The 23,769-nt window shown below is 42.9% G+C and overlaps 1 long non-coding RNA gene across 1 annotated transcript; it reads right to left on the bottom strand.

Moving 5' to 3' along the window:
- Nucleotides 1-318: 318 nt before the first annotated feature.
- On the bottom strand, nt 319-18,738 carry LOC139265164 (uncharacterized). The gene is made up of 3 exons (XR_011593486.1): nt 18,684-18,738; nt 1,006-1,098; nt 319-534 (listed from the first exon to the last, which is right to left on the bottom strand). It is a non-coding gene; the product is annotated as an uncharacterized lncRNA (long non-coding RNA).
- Between the last annotated feature and the right edge of the window lie 5,031 nt (nt 18,739-23,769).

Below are 23,769 nucleotides of genomic sequence, written 5' to 3'. Positions count from 1 at the left end.
GAAGGAAGTTCTTCTTCCTGTCTCGCATCTGTCCTGGTGCTTTGTGCGACGGCACCTTGGGGTGCAGTGCCGTCTCCCGACATTATCGCAAGCCGCAAGGCATGGACAGTGTTGGTAGTTTACCCCATTGCCACAACTATCCAATCCATGCCGTCCGTTATTCGTGCGGACATTGTGGCAATGTTTCCGGTCAACCCACCAAGTGCCTGGAGGTGCTCTTGACCTATGTCGACGCTTGCCCTTGACAGTGAGACCATGTCCTCATTTGGATCTGCCCGTCGCAGTGCGTGCCTACCTCACCGACACAACCTCCGTGGGGTCGGCGTGGGCACTGGACGCCTTGGAGCGGCTTACTGCAAGCCGCTTGGCCCCGCCACTTCATCTGTCGATGAAGATGTGGCCGTAGGTACCACGGATGACAGGTGCTCATCTTCCTCCTCCTCAGTTGGTTTTTTGCACCCGTGGTGATGACCACCTGCAGTGGTAAAGGTGTTCTTGCAGGGGCCTCCCTTTGCACCTCTGGAGTTTTGTGAGCTGCAAAACATAATTGAGGTTATTAGAAGAAAAGGGTAGAGATGAGAATGCTTGCACTGCACTGGCATATATACAAGGAGCAACACTACTGCAATCAATGTGAATAAAAGACGTTACATCTGATTAAATCATATAGTTGTAAATCTATGGAATTCTCTGCCCCAGAGAGCTGTGGAGGCTGGGTCATTTAATATATTTAAGGCGGAGATAGACAGGTTTTTGAGTGATAAGGGAGTAAAGGGTTATGGGGAACGGGCAGAGAAGTGGAGCGGAGTCCAGGATCAGATCAGCCATGATCTTATTGAATGGCGGAGCAGGCTCCTGCTCCTATTTCTTATGTTCTTATGTTCTTAACCTGAGAGTAGTCCAGAAGCTGCATGCATAACATGACATCATTCATATATTATAATGAAATGCCGTTAAATTACTTTAAATTACCACTGGTTTACCGTTGCTTTACAGGTTACTCACGTGGCGCAACAACGGGATCTGCACCACCACGAGTGTCAGAACGATTGTGACTCCAGTGCACCTCTGCTCCGCCCAATTCTTAGATATCTTCCTCTGCTAACGTGACAAGAGCATGGCATAAGCTAATTGACTAGATACTATTACAGAAAGACAACAGATTCTAACGTTATATGCTAATACTGTTTGTATCCAATGGATGCATGGTTATAACATCTATGTTCAGAGAAAATATTTAATAAGATCGTGTTTAGGAACTAATGCTTGACACCAAACATCTTGCATACAATATCCAGGAAGGGTGCCATCCACGGGCCGTGCCATTCGGCGCCTGAGGGGAGCTGGGCAATTTATTTGAATTGATGGAGGTCCCCCGGGGGGGCGGGGAGGGAAGCAGGATTGGGTGAGCTCGGCAATGACAGGAGTACAATGGGAGAGGGCACCGTGTCCATGGGCTGTGCTCGGAGACCTCCGTGTGAATGTCCCAAAGTGTCCCAGGGCAGACAGTGAGCCAGGGCAGCTCTCCCCCAGTCCAGGCTGGGTCACTGTAGGAGTGACAGCAGCCAAAGAGACTCACACAGTCTGGTAAAGGTAACTGGACACCCCTCAGTCATGCCCCATCCACCAACGTAACCTAAAAGGAGACGGTGCCCAAGTTAACGACATGCTCACAGCACACAAAAATTCTCCTTCTAAACTAGCGTGGTGGAAATGCCAAATGTTTGGGGTCTGTCTGTTTCCAGTAATTCCTTTAAATAATAATAATTAATATTTTCATTAAATGTAAGGCATCTGAGCAAAAGTAGACTTAAAGGGCGCAGGTTCCAACCCCAGTCCAAATCTTAGCAGGGAAGCTACACAAGATTACCCAGCTTAATTACAATCTGGCAGATTTACATTCTAATTAAATCAGTGGATCATTACAATTTAAAATGTCATAATTTAATACTTAGTCGTGCCGAAGCAACCAGGCTGTTCCACCTCTTGTGGCACTGGTCTGACTCACGCCTATCGTAGAACACTGAGGAAACAATATCGACGATCTCGCCCCATATTTTTTGATAGGTGCGGCAGGAAGGTTTCCCATGCCCACTCCGGGTTAATTGTCCCCACTGACTTTCCACCTCATTTACAAGGGCCTCATTTGCTTCATCAGAAAAAGCTTTCGCCCTCCTTCTCCCTGACAGCTCCTCCTGCTGCACACTTGTATCGCTCGACATTTTTGATAAACACCTCAAAGATTTAAGCCTCAAGAACAGAGACAATGCTCAAATTACAACTAAAAAGACAGAGACAGTGCTCAAATTACAACTAAATCAATGATCAACTCAGATGACTGCTTCTTTCTCACTCCTCTCTCTCATTCTCTTTGACTCTTCTGAGCATGCGCAGATTGTTATGTCTTTAGATGCTCTGATAATGATTCCACGAGCCAATATGTTGTACTTGAACTATAGTGACCTTAGTCCTTTATTGATAACTCCAGAGTGAGGGTCACACCTGGTGGGCTGCTTTTTATACTAGGCCTGGCACACCTATACAGGTAACCTACAAGTCTCCCATTGAGGTGCCCCCTGGTGGCACACCTTGTAAGCAGTAACCATGTAGGATACATGACACAGATGATCCCTGAACTCCCGAATCGCAGGAAAACTTCTTTGCTAAAAAAAAACATGCATGCGCAGAACGGCCGTTATTATGGACGCCAGCCTTGCATGACTGAATACATCGCTAAGGCCCATTTCACATCGCTAAGGCCCATTTCATATTGTTAAGGCTATCGCCCAAAATAAAAAGACAAAACTAGAGGTCTTTAAAATGGGCAATATTCCAGTGATCCTGAAAAATAAAAAAACACTAAGGCTGTAAATATCACTCATTTTTGGGCAATAGCGATCATAGTGGAACGTCTAGCCCCAAGAATACCACCTGCAGTTAATAGGCAGTAAGCAGAACCCTGTATTTATCTAAAAGTGGTGCAATCCAAAAATGGTACAATGTTTTAAATAGATTTACACCTGTATTAAAATTGGGAACAGAGGAATGTTAATCTGCTAATACTACCAACAATAATTTCTACTATTTAAAAAAAATCTCATTAGCACCTTTTCTGTTTAAAATAATTCCATTCTGGTGGTTTTGAACATAGATGTGACAGATGTGTGCATGGAGAAATTATCAGGAAAAAAAAATGAAAACCCATTAATGCAACAATATAATTTTGAAGGCAGAAGTATACGTACACTTACATTATAAGCAATGTTCCCTTTAATTTTTTTGGGGTGTGCGGCCCAAAAACCATGCCTGCATGGTTTTTCCATTTAAAATCCAGTGAGTCAGCTGTGTGGGAGCTCCAGAGTGCTGCGCAGCCATGCAGCTTAAAGGGAACATTGATTATAAGGTTGCTTTAGCAAGGGTGGGAGCTCGAATTGCTGAATCACGTATTGAGCTCCACACGCCGATTTGCACCATTCCCAATTTTCCTCCCCAAAAATATTTTTTGTGAACATGTTAGCAGCCTGTGTGGGGTTTATTACCCGAGATCAGGTCAATGCATGGTATTTATCCCTCACACAATTTGAGAGAGTCTTCCTTTCCCAAAGTATTGCTCACCCACATATAACAGGTACAATTGTGTTTCAGTGGCCTGACATTTAAGAGTTGGTTTCTTAAAAGTTGTGATTAGACTCTCAGACTGAACTTTTTTGGGGCATTTATCAAGATTTATCTACATTTTCTTCAGTGCATTATCTTTTGTTGCTGTTAATAACCGATTTATTTTGCATTGCAAGACTTTTATTTGCAACCCCTTTTTTATAATAGCCTTGCTTCCAGCTACTATTTCACTTGGAGTGAGCAAAGTGACAGGATTAAAATTCCTTTGGGTTTCCAAAGCCGCTCCTAGATTTGGAAGAACTCCCAAGGGAAAAGAAACAAGTGTGACTACGCCTAAGGCGTCATATATGCACCAGTCATTATTTTTCTTGCATATACAGATGCAGACAGTCCCTCCTGTGTATCAGAGACTTGTTTTGCTATCTCCACTTCATAATGGAGGCTGTCACAGAGTTAAGCCATCTTTTAGAGGTCAACTAGCAGACAACCCCCATTGCAAAGATGGCACTTCTGTGCTTATAAAGGTCACTACAGAATTAAACTTTTATACCAGCAGATCTTTCAACGGCACTACTGGAAATGTATTTTAAGTCAGTCAAGCAGCTGTCGGCAGATGCATCAAGGATGTGAGAGGCCTTGTTTGTAAGCAGAAGCACATTTATCACGTTCCCTGTGGAAATGAGCCACTAACTCAACAAGGCACAGAACGTAATCAGTTTGCAAAATTCCCAAGAGCAAAGGGCATTGTAGAAAAGAACCTTGTGAGCAATTGGGCTACTCATTTCAACCCCATAAACTAGATAAACTGAAAAGTCTTCCATTCTGTTAATGTGTGGCACCATAGGAAGCTTACTGTGCAAATCAGTGTTTGATAACCTGGGAGTACCCATGATGCTTTCACCTTGAGACAATTCATCATGACAGGGGTATTTGAAGGAAAAGGGAGTCTGGACGAATATCTTCGAGAAGACCAGACCTGATTCATGACATCACCTGTGACATCCCAGAACACCAGTGGATTACTAATAAAATAAGGCACATACTCAACCAGAATTAGCATGGAAAACAATTTAAGTATACTGAAGCAACAAGTCCACTGTTTAGACCAATCAAGGGGATCCACAATTCAGCCTGACCCACATTTAAATGAAATCCATTGCATTTTTCAGTTTGTCTCTTTTTTTTCCTCTCATGTGTTACATTCTCTCTAATGGGACTCAGAGATAATGAAATAAAAGTATAGAAGAGAACAGGAAGAATAATCTTTTGATTTTTCAATTTATACAACAAATTGATTTAGGAGGAGACATTCATATTTTGAGATGCTTTCCAATATGGAAGCTTAATAAAATCATCCCCAACTAGTAGAAGTCGTCATTTTGTGGACAGCCGCAATACTAACTGATTCATCAATATTAATAGTTATGAGGTTAATTAGTATGTCAGTTAAAATAAATCATCCACTTAAGTAGAAAACAAATTGGCAGTCATTTGGAGAGAAAGAAAAACATTAATCAAGCTTGGAAAGAAATCCTTCAGACAGAAACAGTGGCAATAAAATTATGACCTCAACTGGAAAAGTAAAGCTTGGGCTATGTAATTCATATTGTCGAGCATGAAGGAAAGTTACACAAATTAGGGAACAGATTAGTATTTAGTCCAGTCAACTGAAAAATCAGTTATTCAAAGATGAGAAGAAAACCAGTCAATTAGTCAAATTGAAAGGTAAAACCAAATACTTAAAGTAAATATGCAAGTTATTTCATGAGATATGGGGGCTGTTTTTTTCAGGCTGTTTAACTTTCAGACTTCACTTCAGCTTTTTTTGTCATTCTATTCTTTTTGCTCTACTGCATTAATTATTCTCCGTTTAATGTCATGAATTTATCAGTGGGTATTTTGTCAATGCTATTTAATGCACCAGTGCCACAATTCGGACCATGAAGTGGTGCTAGCGATACCATTATTTATTGGTTCTGGAGGAGGATCAGAGGATTCCTCAGAGGGATGTGCCTTTACACCATAGGCAGTTATGGTACATCTATCCTTACACAACTATCTGTGTGTACAGATCAAGGTGCAGCTACCTTGATATGTCAGAGGAGATCTATTTTAGGAGACAACAATTCCCAAAATTTTCAGGCTGCTTGGAAAGAGGGGGAGCCCGGGCATCAGTGGCCCAGACTTTCTTTGTGAGACCTGGAGGACCACTTGGGTGTCAACAGGAACCTGTGATTTGTGTTCCCTACACCCACAAAGATATTGGGCCTGGCACTGATCACTAGTACACTTCACTTCTAATTCTTCTTCAATCTGAGCAACAACTATTTATCCCAATTCCATTTCCTCTCCATTCTGCTACTTTTCTGCTTATAACATGAACTCAAATTTTCTAATATGCCTCTGGTTTCCTTGAGCAGTACATTGCGGAACCAACAAGGGAGCAGGCTATCTTGTATCTGGTAATGTGTAATGAAAAGGATTCATAAATTATCTCATAGTAGAGGATGCTCTAAGAAAAAGGGATCATAGCATGCTTGAAATTCAAATTCAGTTGGAGGGTGAGAAATTTGGATCTCAAACCAGTGTTCTGATCTTAAATAAAGGTGATTACAAAGGTGTAAAGACAGAGTTGGCTAAGGTGGACTGGGAAAATAGATTAAAGTGTAAGACAGTTGATAAGCAGTGGCAGACATTTAAGAAGATATTTCATAACTCTCAAAAAAATATATTCCAGTGAGAAGGAAAGACTTTAAGAGAAGGGAGAACCATCTGTGGCTGACTAAGGAAGTAAAGGATTGTATCAAATTGAAAACAATGGCATGCAATGTTGGCAAGATTAGTGGGAGACCAGAGGATTGGGAATTTTTTAAAAAACAGCAAAAGACAACTAAAAAAAGAATAAAGAGAGCGAAGATAGATTATAAAAAATATAAAAATGGATAGTAAGAGCTTCTACAGATATATAAAAAGGAAGAGAGTAGCTAAAGTAAATGTTGGTCCCTCAGAGGATGAGACTGGCGAATGAATAATGGGGAACAGAGAAATGGCAGAGACTTTGAACAATTATTTTGTATCAGTCTTCACAGTAAAAGTCACTAAAAACTTCCCAATAGTAGATAATCAAGGGGCTATAGGGAGGGAGGAACTTAAAACAATCACTATCGCTCAAGAAAAAGTACGAGGTAAAATAATGGGACTAAAGGTGGACAAGTCCCCTGGACCTGATGGCATGCATCCTAAGGTCTTAAAAGAAGTGGCTGCAGAAATAGTGGATGCATTGGTTGTAATCGATCAAAATTCCCTGTAGTCTGGAGAGGTCCCATTGGATTGGAAAACCGCAAATATAACGTCCTTATTTAAAAAAGGAGGGAGCCAGAAAACAGGAAACTATAGACCAGTTAGTCTAACATCTGTCGTTGGGAAAATGCTGAAGTCTATTATTAAGAAAGCAGTAGCAGGACTTTTGGAAAAGCATAATACAGTCAACCAGAGTCAGCATGGTTATATGAAAGGGAAATCATGGTTGACAAATTTGCTGGAGTTCTTTGAGGATGTAACGAATAAAGTGGATAAGGGAGAACCAGTGGATGTGGTGTATTTGGGCATCGATAAGACATTTGATAAGGTGCCACATATTATCATCATCATAGGCATCCCTCGAAGTCGAGGATGACTTGAGTTCAGGCAGTCCGGGGAGTGTTCAGAGGCCTATAAAGGCCCAGCGCGTTGGAGAGGTGGCAATCGGAGGAGCTTGGGCAGTCCGGGGAGCGTCGAGAGGCCTATAAAGGCCCAGCGCGTTGGAGAGGTGGCAGTCGGAGGAGTTTGGGCAGTCCGGGGAGCATCGAGAGGCCTATAAAGGCCCAGCGCGTTGGAGAGGTGGCAGTCGGAGGAGTTTGGGCAGTCCGGGGAGCGTCGAGAGGCCTATAAAGGCCCAGCATGTGCAGCTGCAGCAGGGGGAGAAGGCAAAAAAGAAGTAGAAAGAAATCAAAAGGTGACGTCGCAGCTAAGGGGTAAGTGATTGGCTGGTGATTGGTAAGTAGTTTTTCTTTTTGTTTTCTTTATCAGTAAGTAACCTTTTAGCCTTGTTAAGTTGACCTAGGGGTTAAGTCATGGCAGGAGAGCTCAGACACGTGTTATGCTCCTCCTGTACTATGTGGGAAGTTAGGGACGCTTCCGGTGTCCCTGACGACTATGTGTGCGGGAAGTGTATCCGGCTGCAGCTCCTGATGGACGGCATTGTGGCACTGGAGCTGTAGGTGGATTCACTCTGGAGCATGCATGATGTTGAGAATGACGTGAATAGCACGTTTAGTGAGTTGGTCTTACCGCAGGAAAAGGGTACACAGCCAGATAGGGAATGGATGACCAACAGGAAGAGCAGTGCAAGGAAGGTAGTGCAGGGGTCCCCTGCGGCCATCCCCCTGCAAAACAGATACACCGCTTTGGGTACTGTTGGGGGGGATGACTCACCAGGGGAGGGCAGCAGCAGCCAAGTTCATGGCACCGTGGGTGGCTCTGCTGCACAGGAGAACAGGAAAAAGATTGGGAGAGCTATAGTGATAGGGGATTCAGTTGTAAGGGGAATAGATAGACGTTTCTGCGGCCGCAAACGAGACTCCAGGATGGTATGTTGCCTCCCTGGTGCAAGGGTCAAGGATGTCTCAGAGCGGGTGCAGGGCATTCTGAAAAGGGAGGGTGAACAGCCAGTTGTCGTGATGCATATAGGTACCAACGATATAGGTTTTAAAAAAAAGGGATGAGGTCCTACAAGACGAATTTAGGGAGCTAGGAGCTAAATTAAAAAGTAGGATTTCAAAAGTAATAATCTCAGGATTGTTACTAGTGCCACATGCTAGTCAGAGTAGGAATCGCAGCATAGCTCAGACGAATACGTGGCTTGAGGAGTGGTGCAGCAGGGAGGGATTGAAATTCCTGGGACATTGGAACCTGTTCTGGGGGAAGCTGGACCTGTACAAACTGGACGGTCTGCACCTGGATAGGACCGGAACCAATGTCCTTGGGGAAGTGTTTGCGAGTGCTGTTGGGGAGGAGTTAAACTAATATGGCAGGGGGATGGGAACCTATGCAGGGAGATAGAGGGAAGTAGAATGGGGGCAGAAGCAAAAGATAGAAAGAAGAAAAGTAAACGTGGAGGGCAAAGAAACCTAAGGCAAAAAGCAAAAAGGGTCACATTGCTGCAAAATTCTAAAGGGGCGAAGTGTGTTAGAAAGACAAGCGTGAAAGCTCTGTGCCTCAATGCGAGGAGTATTCGGAATAAGGTGGACGAATTAACTACGCAGATCGCAGTTAACGGGTATGAGGTAATTGGCATCACGGAGACATGGCTCCAGATGAGCAATGCTGGGAACTCAACATCCAGGGGTATTCAACATTTAGGAAGGATAGACAGAAAGGAAAAGGAGGTGGGGTGGCATTGCTGGTTAAAGAGGAAATTAATGCAATAGTAAGAAAGGACATTAGCTTGGATGTAGAATCGGTATGGGTGGAGCTGCGAAATACCAAGGGGCATAAAACGCTAGTGGGAGTTGTGTACAGACCACCAAACAGTCGTAATAAGGTTGGGAACAGCATCAAACAAGAAATTAGGGATGTATGCAATAAAGGTACAGGAGTTATCATGGGTGACTTTAACCTAAATATTGATTGGGCTAACCAAATTGGTAGCAATGCGGTTGAAGAGGATTTCCTGGAGTGTATTAGGGATGGTTTTCTAGACCAATATGTTGAAGAACCAACCAGGGAGCTGGCCATCCTAGACTGGGTGATGTGTAATAAGAACATACATAAGAACATAAGAAAATAAGAATTAGGAAGAGGAGTAGGCCATCTAGCTCCTCGAGCCTGCTCCGTCACTCAACAAGATCATAGCTGATCTGGCCGTGGACTCAGCTCCACTTACCGGCCCGCTCGCCGTAACCCTCAATTCCTTTATTGGTTAAAAATCTATCTATCTGTGATTTGAATACATTCAATGAGCTAGCCTCAACTGCTTCCTTGGGCAGAGAATTCCACAGATTCACAACCCTCTGGGAGAAGAAATTCCTTCTCAACACAGTTTTAAATTGGCTCCTCCGTATTTTGAGGCTGTGTCCCCTAGTTCTAGTCTCCCCGACCAGTGGAAACAACCTCTCTGCCTCTATCTTGTCTATCCCTTTCATTATTTTAAATGTTTCTCTAAGATCATCCCTCATCCAACGAGTAAAGACCCAGTCTACTCAATCTATCATCATAAGGTAACCCCCTCATCTCCGGAATCAGCCTAGTGAATCGTCTCTGTACCCCCTCCAAAGCTAGTATATCCTTCCTTAAGTAAGGTGACCAAAACTGCACGCAGTACTCCAGGTGCAGCCTCACCAATACCCTGTACAGTTGCAGCAGGACCTCTCGCAATGGAGGCCAACATTCCATTCGCCTTCCTGATTACCTGCCGCACCTGCAAACTTACTTTTTGGGACCCCCAGGTCCCTCTGCACTGCAGCATGTTGTAATTTCTCCCCATTCAAATAATATTCCCTTTTACTGTGTTTTTTTCCCCCAAGCTGGATGACCTCACATTTTCCGACATTGTATTCCATCTGCCAAACCTTAGCCCATTCGCTTAACCTATCTAAATCTCTTTGCAGCCTCTCTGTGTCCTCTACACAACCCGCTTTCCCACTAATCTTTGTGCCATCTGCAAATTTTGTTACACTACACTCTGTCCCCTCTTCCAGGTCATCGATGTATATTGTAAACAGTTGTGGTCCCAGCACCGATCCCTGTGGCACACCACTAAACACCGATTTCCAACCGGAAAAGGACCCAGTTATCCTGACTCTCTGCTTTCTGTTAGCCAGCCAATTCTCAATCCATGCTGATACATTTCCTCTGCCTCCGCGTACCTTTATCTTCTGCAGTAACCTTTTGTGTGGCACCTTATCGAATACCTTTTGGAAATCTAAATACACCACATCCATCGGTACACCTCTATCCACCATGCTCGTTATATCCTCAAAGAATTCCAGTAAATTAGTTAAACATGATTTCCCCTTCATGAATCCATGTTGCGTCTGCTTGATTGCACTATTCCTATCTAGATGTCCAGCTGTTTCTTCCTTAATGATAGCTTCAAGCATTTTCCCCACTACAGATGTTAAACTAACCGGCCTATAGTTACCTGCCTTTTGTCTGCCCCCTTTTTTAAACAGAGGCGTTACATTAGCTGTTTTCCAATCCGATGGTACCTCCCCAGAGTCCAGAGAATTTTGGTAGATTATAACGAGAATTATGAGAAAGGACTAATTAGCAGTCTTGTTGTGCGAGACCCCTTGGGGAAGAGTGACCATAACATGGTAGAATCTTTATTAGGAAGGAGAGTGACATAGTTTATTCAGAAACTAAGGCCCTGAACTTAAGGAAAGGTAACTTCGATGGTTTGAGGCGTGAATTGGCTAGAATAGACTGGCAAATGATACTTAAAGGGTTGACGGTGGATAGGCAATGGCAAACATTTAAAGATCACATGGATGAACTTCAGCAATTGTACATCCCTGTGTGGAGTAAAAATAAAACGGGGAAGGTGGCTTAACCGTGGCTAATAAGGAAAATTAAGGATAGTGTTAAATCCAAGGAAGAGGCATATAAATTTGCCAGAAAAAGCAGCAAATCTGAGGACTGGGAGAAATTTAGAATTCAGCAGAGGAGGACAAAGGGTTTAATTAAGAGGGGGAAATAGAGTATGAGAGGAAGCTTGCCGGGAACATAAAAAGTGACTGCTAAAGCTTCTACAGATATGTGAAGAGAAAAAAATTAGTGAAGACAATCATAGGTCCCTTGCAGTCAGGTTCAGGTGAATTTATAATGGGGAACAAAGAAATGGTAGACCAATTGAACAAATACTTTGGTTCTGTCTTCATGAAGGAAGACAAAAATAACCTTCCGGAAGTACTAAGGGACCAAGGGTCTAGTGAGAAGGAGGAACTGAAGGATATCCTTATTAGGCGGGAAATTGTGTTAGGGAAATTGATGGGATTGAAGGGCGATAAATCCACGGGGCCTGATAGTTTGCATCCCAGAGTACTTAAGGAAGTGGCCCTAGAAATAGTGGATGCATTGATGATCATTTTCCAACAGTCTATTGACTCGGGATCAGTTCCTATGGACTGGAGGGTAGCTAATGTAACACCACTTTTTAAAAAGGGAGGGAGAGAGAAAGCGGGTAATTATGGATCGGTTAGCCTGACATCAGTGGTGGGGAAAATGTTGGAATCAATTATTAAAGATGAAATAGCAACACATTTGGAAAGCAGTGACAGGATCGGTCCAAGTCAGCAAGGATTTATGAAAGGGAAATCATGCTTGACAAATCTTCTAAAGTTTTTTGAGGATGTATCTAGTCGAGTGGACAAGGGAGAACCAGTGGATATGGTGTATTTGAACTTTCAAAAGGCTTTTGACAAAGTCCCACACAAGAGATTGGTGTGCAAAATCAAAGCACATGGTATTGGGGGTAATATACTGACGTGGATAGAGAACTAGTTGGCAGACAGGAAGCAGAGAGTCGGGATAAACGGGTCCTTTTCAGAATGGCAGGCAGTGGCTAGTGGAGTGCCGCAGGGTTCAGTGCTGGGACCCCAGCTCTTTACAATATACATCAATGATTTGGATGAAGGAATTGAGTGTAATATCTCCAAGTTTGCAGATGACACTCAACTGGGTGGCGGTGTGAGCTGTGAGGGGGACGCTAAGAGGCTGCAGGGTGACTTCGACAGGTTAAGTGAGTGGGCAAATCCATGACAGATGCAGTATAATGTGGATAAATGTGAGGTTATCCACTTTGGGGGCAAAAACGCGAAGACAGAATATTATCTGAATGATGGCAGATTAGGAAAAGGGGAGGTGCAATGAGACCTGGGTGTCTTGGTTCATCAGTTATTGAAAGTTGGCATACAGGTACAGCAAGCGGTAAAGAAGGCAAATGGTATGTTGCTCTTAATAGCTAGGGGATTTGAGTATCGGAGCAGGGAGGTCTTGCTGCAGTTGTACAGAGCCTTGGTGAGGCCTCACTTGAAATATTGTGTTCAGTTTTGGTCTCCTAATCTGAGGAAGGACGTTCTTGCTATTGAGGGAGTGCAGCGAAGGTCACCAGACTGATTCCCGGGATGGCTGGACTGACATATGAGGAGAGACAGGATCAACTTGCCCTTTATCCATTGGAGTTTAGAAGGATGAGAGGGGATCTCATAGAAACATACAAGATTCTGACAAGACGGGACAGATTAGATGCTGGTAGATTGTTCCCATTGTTGGGGAAGTCCAGAACCAGGGGTCACGGTCTTAGGATAAGGGGGTAGGCCATTGAGGACTGAGATGAGGAGAAAGTTGTTAACCTATGGAATTCTCTGCCGCAGAGAGTTGTTGATGCCAATTCATTGGCTATATTCAAGAGGGAGTTAGATATAGCCCTTACGGCTAAGGGGATCAAGGGGTATGGAGAGAAAGCAGGAAAGGGGTACTGAGGGAATGATCGAGAATGATCAGGCATGATCTTATCGAATGGTGGTACAGGCTCGAAGGGCCGAATGGCCTACACCTCCACCTATTTTCTATGTTTCTATGTTTCTATGCTTCCACTCTAAAAGTGAGTTTTCAGGTGACTGAGGAGTCCAATGCGAGACCTACAGTCTCTCTCACAGGTGGGACAGACAGTAGTTGAAGGAAAGGGTGGTTGGGGAGCCTGGGTTGACGCATGCTTCTTCCACTGCCAATTCTTGGTTTCTACTTTTTCTTGGCAATGGGACTCAAGGTGCTAAGCACCCTCCTGGATGCGCTTCCTCCACTTTGAGTGGTCATGAGCCAGGGATTCCCAGGAGTCTGTGGGGATGTTGCACTCTGTCAAGGAGGCTTTGAGGGTGTCCTTGAAGCATTTCCTCTGTCCACCTGGGGCTCGCTTGCCGTGACGAAGCTCTGCGTAGAGCGCTTGCTTTGGGAGTCTCGTGTTGGGTATGCAGACGATGTGGCCCACCCAAGGGAGTTGATCGAGCGTGGTCAATGCTTCAATGCTGGGGATGTTGGCCTGAACGAGAACACTGATGTTGATGCGTCTGTCCTGCCAATGGATTTGCAGAATCTTGCGGAGGCACCGCTGGTTGTACTTCTGCAGCATTTTGAGGTGTCTGCTGTTTATAATCCATGTCTCTGAGCCATATAGGAGGGCGGGTATCACTACTGCCCTGTAGACCATGAGCTTGATGCCGGATTTTAGGGCCTGGTCTTCAAACATTCTCTTCCTCAGGTGATCGAAGACTGCGCTTCAATGTCTGCCCTTGCCAACAGTACGCTCCCAAGTATGGAAAATGGTCCACATTGTCCAAGGCCTCGCCATGGATTTTGATAATTGGGAGGCAATGCTGTGTGGTGGAATCAGGTTGGTAGAGGAACTTTGCCTTATGGATGTTTAGTGTAAGGCACATGCTCTAGTATGCCTCGATGAAGGTGTTGACAATGGCTTGGAGTTCAGCCTCCGAGTGTGCGCAGATGCAAGCGTCGTCTGTGTAATCTAGTTCAATGACAGAGGATGGCACGACCTTGGATCTGGCCTGGAGGTGGCAGAGGTTGAACAGATTCCCATCTGTTCTATAATTTAGCTCCACTCCAGCGGGGTGCGTGCTAAGGGTGAGATGTAGCATTGTAGCAAAGAAGATCGAAAAGAGAGTTGGTGCGATGACGCAGCCTTGCTTGACCCCGGTCCATACGTGGATTGGGTCTGTGCTGGATCCATTGGTCAGGATCACGGCTTGCATGTCATCGTGGAGCAAATGGAGGATGGTGACAAACTTTTGAGAGCAGCCGAAACGGAAGAGGATGCTCCATAATCCCTCGTGGTTAACAGTGTCAAAGGCCCTTGTGAGGTCAAAGAAGGCCATGTACAAGGGTTGATGCTGTTCCCTGCATTTCTCTTGTAGTTGTCACGCGGTGAAGATCATGTCCGTTTTACCCCTTAGTGGACAGAATCTACATTGCGACTCTGGGAAGAGCTCTTCAGCCACAGGGAGAAGACGACTGAGGAGGATTCTTGCGATGACTTTCCCTGTGGCAGAAAGCAGGGAAACTCCTCTGTAATTACCGCAATTGGACTTGTCCGCTTTCTTGAAGATGGTCACGATTACGGTGTCCCTGAGATCTCTTGGCATGCTCTCCTCCTTCCAGATAAGAGAAATTAGGTTATGTATTCGTGCCAAAAGTGCTTCTCCGCCATGCTTTAGTGCTTCGGCAGGAATTCCATCTGCTCCTGATGACTTGTTATTCTTCAGCTGATGGATGGCCTTTTCTACCTCATGCCGGGCTGGGCTTGTGCTGAGGTGGTGGCGGCTAACATACTGCAGGATGGAGTCGAGGACACTCGGGTCGGAGACAGAGTCTCGGTTAAGGAGATCTTCAAAATGCTCCTTCCAGCGGGCACTGACTGCCTCTCTGTCCTTGATGAGTACCTCCCCGTTCTTGGCCAGCAGTGGGCTTAAAGGTTACTGCGTAAGATAAGAGCTCATGGGGTTGGGGTAATATATTAGCATGGATAGCGGATTGGCTAAATAACAGAAAACAGAGAGTCAGAATAAATGGGTAATTTTTCGGTTAGCAAACGGTAACTGGTGGGGTGCCACAGGGATCAGTGCTGGGGCCTCAACTATTTACAATCTATATTAATGACTTGGATGAAGGGACCGAGTGTAATGTAGCTGAGTTTGCTGATGATACAAAGATGGTTGGGAAAGCATGTTTTGAGGAGGACACAAAAAATCTGCAAAGGGATATAGAGAGGCTAATTGAGTGGGCAAACATTTAGCAGATGGAGTATAATTTGGGAAAGTGTGAGGTTATCCACTTTGGCAGGAAAAATAAAAAAGCTAATTATTATTTAAATGGAGAGAAATTACAAAATGCTGCAGTACAGAGGGAACTGGGGATCCTTGTGCATGAAACACAAAAAGTTAGTACGCAGGAACAGAAAGTAATCAGGAAGGCAAATGGAATGTTGGCCTTTATTGCAAGGGGGGTTGAGTATAAAAGCAGGGAAATCCTGCTACAACTGTACAGGGTATTGGTGAGGCCACACCTAGAGTACTGCGTCCAGTTTTGGTCTCCTTATTTAATGAGGGATATACTTGCATTGGAGGCAGTTCAGAGAAGGGTCACTAGGTTGATTCCTGAGATGAAGAGGTTGACTTATGAAAAAAGGTTGAGCAGGTTGGACCTGTACTCATTGGAGTTTAGAAGAATGAGAGGTGATCTTATTGAAACATGTAAGATACTGAGGGGGCTCGACAAGGTAGATGCAGAGAGGATGATTCCCCTCGCGGGGGAATCTAGAACTAGGGGGCATAGTTTCAGAATAAAGGGTCGCCCATTTAGAACTGAGATGAGGAGGAATTTCTTCTCTCAAAGAGTCATAAATCTGTGAAATTCTCTGCCCCAGAGAGCTATGGAGGCTGGGTCATTGAATATATTTAAGGTAGACAGATTTTTGAAAGTTAAGGGAGTGAAGGATTATGGGGAGCGGGAACGGAAGTGGAGCTGAGCCCAAGATTAGATCAGCCATGATCTTATTAAATGGCGGAGCAGGCTCGAGGGGTTAAATGGCCAATTCCTGCTCCTATTTCTTATATTCTTTATATGTTCTTGTGAGACACTTTATCTAACACATTCTGAAAATCCATACGTTATATTTACTGTATTCCCTTTATCTGTCCATAGAATTATAGAAATTTACAGCACAGAAGGAGGCCATTCAGGCCATTGTACCTGTACCAGCCGAAAAAGAGCTATGCTGTCTAATCTCACTTAGCAGCTCTTGATCAATAGCCATTTATGTTACAGCACTTCAAGTGCATATCCAAGTACTTTTTAAAGGTGATGAGGGTTTGTGCCACTATCACCCTTTCAGACAGTGAGTTCCAAACCCCCACCACCCTCTGGGTGATAAACAATCTCCTCAACTCCCTTTAATCCTTCTAACAATTACTTTAAATGCATGCCCCCTGGTTATTGACCTCTCTGCTAAGGGAAATAGGTCCTTCCTATCCACTTTATCTAGGTCCCTCATAATTTTATACACTTCAATTAACTCGCTGCTCAGCCTCCTCTGTTTCAAAGAAAAAAACCCTTAGCCTATCCAATTTTTCCTCATACTAAAATTCTCCAGTCCTGGCAACATTCTCGTTAATCTTCTCTGTACCCTCTCTAGTGCAATCACATCTTTTCTGTAATGTGGTGATCAGAACTGTGTTCAGTACTCTAGTTGTGGCCTAATTAGTGTTTTATACAGATCAAGCATAACCTCCCTGCTCATATATTCTATGTCTCGGCTAATAAAGGAAAGCATCCCGAATGCCTTCTTAACCTACTTATCTACCTGTCCTGCTACATTCAGGGATCTGTGGTCATGCACTCCAAGATCTCTCTGTTCCTCTACACTTCTCAGTATCCTATCATTTATTGTGAATTCCCTTGCCTGTTAGCCCTCCCCAAATGTATTACCTCACACTTCTCCAGATTGTATCCTATTTGCCACTGATATCTTTCTGTAGTCTACAGTTTCTTCCTCACTATCAACCACACGGCCAATTTTTGTATCATCGACACACTTCTTAATCATGCCCCTTACATTGGAGTCTAAATCATTGATGTATACCACAAAGGACTAGTACTGAATCCTGTGAAACCCCACTGGAAACAGCCTTCTAGTCACAAAAACACCCATCAACCATTACCCTTTGCTTCCTGCCTCTGAGCCAATTTTGGATACAACTTGCCACTTTACCCTGGATCCCATGGGTTTTTACTTTTCTGACCAGTCTGCCATGTGGGACCTTGTCAAAAGCCTTGCTAAAATCCATGTAGACTACACCAAAAACACGCTACGCTCATCGATCTTACTTGTTACCTTCTCAAAAAATTCAATCATGTTAGTAAGTCACGACCTTCCCTTAAAAAATCTATGCTGACTGTCCTTGATTAATCCGTGCCTTTTTAAATGACAACTTATACTGTCCCTCAGAATTTTTTCAAATAATTTGCCCACCACCGAGGTTAGGTAGAATGGCCTGTAATTACTCGGTCAAACCGTTTCTCCCTTTTTAAACAAATAGCAATCCTCCAAACCTCCGGCGCCACACCAGTAGCCAAAGAGAATTGGAAAATGATGGTCAGAACCTCTGTTATTTCCTCCCTTGCTTCTCTTAACAGCTTTTCATTCAGGCTTGGCAATTTATCTACTTTCAAAGATGCTTAAACCCCTTAATATTTCCTCTCTCATTATGTTTCTCATCTAATATGTCACACTGCTCCTCCCTAACTGCAATGTCTGCATTGCCCCACTCTTTTGTGAAAACAGACACAAAGTATTCATGAAGGACCATACCCCCCACCCCCGTCTGCTGCCTCAACACACAGGTGTCCTTTTTGGTCTGTAATAGGCTCTATTTTTCTTTAGTGATCCTCTTGCTCTTTATGTATTCATAAAACATCTTTGGGTTTTCCTTAATTTTACTTGTCAATATTGTTTCATGCTCTCTCTTTGCTTTCCTAATGTCCTTTTGGCCATCCAATTGGTCACATCTTCAAAAAACCCTATTAAATGTCAGTAAGAAGATAAAGAATGAAAAAAAAATGATGCTTTGCCACAAATTTAAGAGAGGTGTTTAAATGTAAATTTGTTTCCATAGTTAACCACAGGGAACGTCCTGTAATTAACTTAATTAACGTGGTGACACTAATATTGTCACAATGCAGTATGCAGGCACTTCAGGTTCGGAGTATGCTTGGTATTTATTGCTTGCCACACTTAATAGGCCTCAGGAGAAGTAGCAGCAATACAGAGTGCAGTGGACATGGCTGTACATTTGGAAAGTACAATCACCGTTGCCAGCGTGATGCTCGTTTCCCCTCTGTGCTTCTCTGCCAAGCTTGCATCAAAGTGCCGGATTAAAAAAATATGTTACAATTAAGGAACATGTGAGTGCACTTCCCTTTGCAAACTTCCAGAAACCAGAAAATTTATTTCTCACCTGTGTCCAGGTTCAGGTGAGGTAGCATTCATTCTCTCAGAGCACTGCTGTTGACTGGAGGAGGTCGAACAAAGACAACCTTTTTTCACAGGATTTCCTGCAGCAGGAATTCCAAACCTACTTCACTGAGTAGAGCACTCATGCCCTTGGTATAGCCATTTTGACCTCCTGTAGTAGCAGGATATCTCTAAGAGCACATAGCAATGTGATTGTGGTGCGTTCCTAGCATGTTAATTGTTGCATGCTTAGAGCAACTCAAATTTAGACTAATGAGCTGACCTCACATTATAACATGAGATCAGCTTCTGTGCTATCAGGTTCTGCTGGAACTGGACCACGTCATCACTTTCTACAACTATGGTTGTAGTGATATGATAATTGAAATTCAATTTAAATGTAGCCAAGTCTGTTCAATTAGCTGTATTGTGTATCTCGTGTATGGCAATGAGTGCAAGACACATTTGTAAGTTTGATATTAATGTACTAATATAGTAATTAAAGAAACTAAGCTCCGAACATAAACAAAGTTATTATAGGGAAGTTCACCGATGAATTCAAATCATGAAGACCCAGAATTGAGCTTCTTCTACTCTGCCCCAACCTTAGAAGAACACCCTCTGATGTACTAGTGTTACATGTTTCCATTTTCCACACCAGCCACCTCATGGCCTCTGAGTGAGATTATTAATTACAAGTTACAGGTTGTTGTTTTAAGCTCATTTTATGTCAGATCCTTCTCGCTAGCAGAAAAAGAAGACTTTAATTGCATCAATTTGGACTGGATGCAAACCTCTGTCCCAAAGGTGCCTAGTACCTATCCACTGAATCATTAATTAACCAATATTGTTATGTATCCCAAAAGCTTCCCTGCTATTGGAAAAGGGATTCCCAATTCCACATTTAGCTATCACTGGATATTCCACTTCTTCTTTGATGCATAGATGGCACCATAGATAATAAATACTTTACCATCCATTAAGAATGAATATTCCTCGAATTGCTTGATTACCCCATCACTGTCTCTAATCCATCAGCCGTCAGGTTGCTAATGGAAACACAGCTGCTTTGCCTAAATTTTTTTGCAGTTCATAGAATTCAGATGAGCTGTTGATTTCCTACTACTAAAATTAGAACATTTTTTAAAAGAGCTTCTTCTGCCACATTACACAAGCATGAAATACATCCAATCATTTCACTATCCTGGCCCAATGGAGATAGAATAATGAAGAAGGGAGCATGTGCAAAAAAGAAGCATAGGAAAAGAATTTGATCTGGAGGTTTCAAATTATGTTTGGAAGAAACATGATTCATGAAACACAGTTTGAAAGACTGTGCTGTGTGATGTTAGCGTTGAGTAAATTAACTGACAATTTTCAATTTTGACAACATTATGGCTCTTTTATTTCCCCTTTGGTTTTTGATGAATCAAAATGAGTAGCATGAAACAAGCTTGTGGCAATTGTATATCGCAAAGTATAAAATCAATAATGATACAAGAGTGCAATTTATTTTGATTGAAACATGTATTGTACTCTGCGAATACACGTTTCAATTATTAATATATAAGATATCAATTTAATTATTTGCTTTTGAAAGCAAAAATGTATTCACTTGTGTAGTGCATTAAATTATCAAACCCCTAAGATCATGTGTATTATTCATGATCAAAATGTGCCAAGTCAGAAATACAATTCTGTACAGAGCATTTTTTCAATCACTATTTTAGAGCGAATGTATTATTTCGCATAATGTCTGGGAATATAGTTCAAATGGCAGCATTTCATGCTGTGAGATGGATACATAAAACTTTCTCAACTGTTCTAACTAATCTGCTCCAAATGATACACAACAACATAATAGTGCCCAGGCAACATCTTCTGGCAGTAATTTCCGACTTCAGCAGGAGCGGTAAACGGGTGGTAGCGGATCAGCCTCCCACTATACCCCCACCCAATCCTTTCCATTTGGAAAGGGAAATTGGACAGGGTGTTTGACAATTGTGACGAGAGTCTTCTAGAGGGTCTAGAAATAAAATCAGTTAGTTATTACCACACCAATCTTCAATGTTTCTTTAGATATAGCAATTATTTCTAGAGAGTGCTGTTATTTATTTTCAGGAATAGAAGTTCAGGAGAAACTTCCTAAAGTAAGAAAACTGCTTTCTTCATTGATAATGCAGCACTTCTCAGCATTCTGTTGCCTATAACATTATCACCAAAACTTAAGCATTGCTCACGAGCATAATCACACTGATGGGTTTTCTAACATCGAATGCAATAAACCTCTTCATAAGGAAGAACATAAAATTGAAGAATGAGTCACCCCATTTTAATTGCCACTGTTACAATTATTTAATAGCTACTATTAAAATAATAATAATTATTAAAAGCCAGTAAGAACCATTTTTGAGAGCCTAAAGCAGACATGTAAGCATTTAGTATCGTGTGGCATACTATGGAACCACAATCAACATAGCAATTAGAATGCTGCTTCATATTACTGTACTACAATCAGTACAATCTAAAACTGAATGTCATACGGAAACTGGACTGTGTTCTAGTCAGACCATATCTTGAGTGAAATGTCCAAGTTTTACGATATAAAGGAAACATTGAACTCTAGAGCCAGTACACAGAAGAATCACAAGACTATTTATCATCAAAAGATTGAATTATGAGTAAAAACTGAAAAAAACAAGGGCTAGTCAGCATTGAAAGGAGTCGTGAAGAGGTTATATAAGATATTAAAGGGCATAAAAAGAGTAAATCCAAAGCACTTCAAGGTATGCTGTGATGTGAAAGTAGACAAGAGGACACAGCAAATGTAGAATTATTATCAGGAAGCTCTTCTTCATGCAGGTCGGCAGTGGAAGCAAAAGCTTTAGACTATTTCTAAAAATAATTGGATCGTGTAATGTGGGTAGATGAGTTGAGTGACCTTTTTGATCTGTATTTATCTTTTAATCTTGTGGCACTATCTGTCTGAGGGGATGCAGAATTTTCTTGCGTCAATTGTATGAGGACTCCTTAACCAGACCTGGGACTGAGCAAGACACAGTGCCCACGTGAACAGCATCTCTGAGGATCTCTGTTGAAGCAAGTTTCCTGGCTTTGAATAAAAAAGGCTATAAACCTGATGACTTTTGCGGGCCTAAGAGAAAGTGATGATACACTGAACGTTTATTGTGTAAACAGTTTGTTCTGTGGACAGTGTCACTACAAGTTAATGTTGAAGCGAATCCAATATGTACTCCTTTCCAGAGCCAAGTGTGTTGTGTTATCATTTCACACGAGGATCATAATTGCAAAATATAATTTCTCAGCTCTCTTCTAGCAGGTTTCAATGGCTTGTTACTTTCTTGGCCTTGGTCATGACCTCACTGCTTTCCAACATCTCGGCCCCTAACCAATGCAGACCAACGTAGCACAGTGTTGTGGCTGGTGTGCAACGGCCACCCACACGTTAAAAAAATCCACATACAGGCATCTTCCACCCTCCAAGATGTAGTTCGGGATCTGGAATATTGGGTCCTTCATTGAAATACCTGTGAATTCATCCGTTTTTGGCGTGGAAGCAAGTCATCCTCGCTTCGAGGGACTGCCTATGATGATGATGATGAGTTTGTAAAATATAGCCTTTTTTCTGACTTGGGACATTTTTATGGAATTTTTTTTTAATGGAAAGTCTAAAGTTTTTAATGCTATAAACTGTTCCATATCTGTATTACATTAAAAAACTTGGAGAATTCTGACATCAGTATGGCAGTTATAATTGGTAGTTTTGATTTCCTCTAACTGAATGAATCTTTTGGGCCAGATGACATAGACCCTAAAGTTTAAAGGAGATTAGAGGCCAAATTACTGGGACATCAGCTATCATCATGAAGCAGTATTTGAGTACTGTCAGGGCTTTTGGACTGGAAATGGCAAAATTAGTGCCTGTATTTAAAAGGCATGAAAAATAAGGCCAGGCAACTGCAGGGCCATAAATGTTATATCATCAGATTTCAAGGAGTAGGCAGGAGGAGTACCTGTACAGCAGTAACATAGAAACATAGAAAATAGGTGCAGGAGTAGGCCATTCAGCCCTTCTAGCCTGCACCGCCATTCAATGAGTTCATGGCTGAACATGCAACTTCAGTACCCCCTTCCTGCTTTCTCGCCATACCCCTTGATCCCCCGAGTAGTAAGGACTTCATCTAACTCCCTTTTGAATATATTTAGTGAATTGGCCTCAACTACTTTCTGTGGTCGAGAATTCCACAGGTTCACCACTCTCTGGGTGAAGAAGTTTCTCCTCATCTCGGTCCTAAATGGCTTACCCCTTATCCTTAGACTGTGACCCCTGGTTCTGGACTTCCCCAACATTGGGAACATTCTTCCTGCATCTAACCTGTCTAAACCCGTCAGAATTTTAAACGTTTCTATGAGGTCCCCTCTCATTCTTCTGAACTCCAGTGAATACAAGCCCAGTTGATCCAGTCTTTCTTGATAGGTCAGTCCCACCATCCTGGGAATCAGTCTGGTGAATCTTCGCTGCACTCCCTCAATAGCAAGAATGTCCTTCCTCAGGTTAGGAGACCAAAACTGTACACAATACTCCAGGTGTGGCCTCACCACGGCCCTGTACAACAGTAGCAACACCTCCCTGCCCCTGTACTCAAATCCCCTCGCTATGAAGGCCAACATGCCATTTGCTTTCTTAACCGCCTGCTGTACCTGCATGCCAACCTTCAATGACTGATGTACCATGACACCCAGGTCTCGTTGCACCTCCCCTTTTCCTAATCTGTCACCATTCAGATAATAGTCTGTCTCTCTGTTTTTACCACCAAAGTGGATAACCTCACATTTATCCACATTATACTTCATCTGCCATGCATTTGCCCACTCACCTAACCTATCCAAGTCACTCTGCAGCCTCATAGCATCCTCCTCGCAGCTCACACTGCCACCCAACTTAGTGTCATCCGCAAATTTGGAGATACTACATTTAATCCCCTCGTCTAAATCATTAATGTACAATATAAACAGCTGGGGCCCGAGCACAGAACCTTGCGGTACCCCACTAGTCACTGCCTGCCATT

This window comes from Pristiophorus japonicus, chromosome 6, assembly GCF_044704955.1.
Source record: "Pristiophorus japonicus isolate sPriJap1 chromosome 6, sPriJap1.hap1, whole genome shotgun sequence".
Classification (NCBI taxonomy): domain Eukaryota; kingdom Metazoa; phylum Chordata; class Chondrichthyes; family Pristiophoridae; genus Pristiophorus; species Pristiophorus japonicus.
The sequence above is the reverse complement of the archived record's forward strand: the minus strand, read 5'-3'. Positions and strand labels throughout refer to the sequence as shown.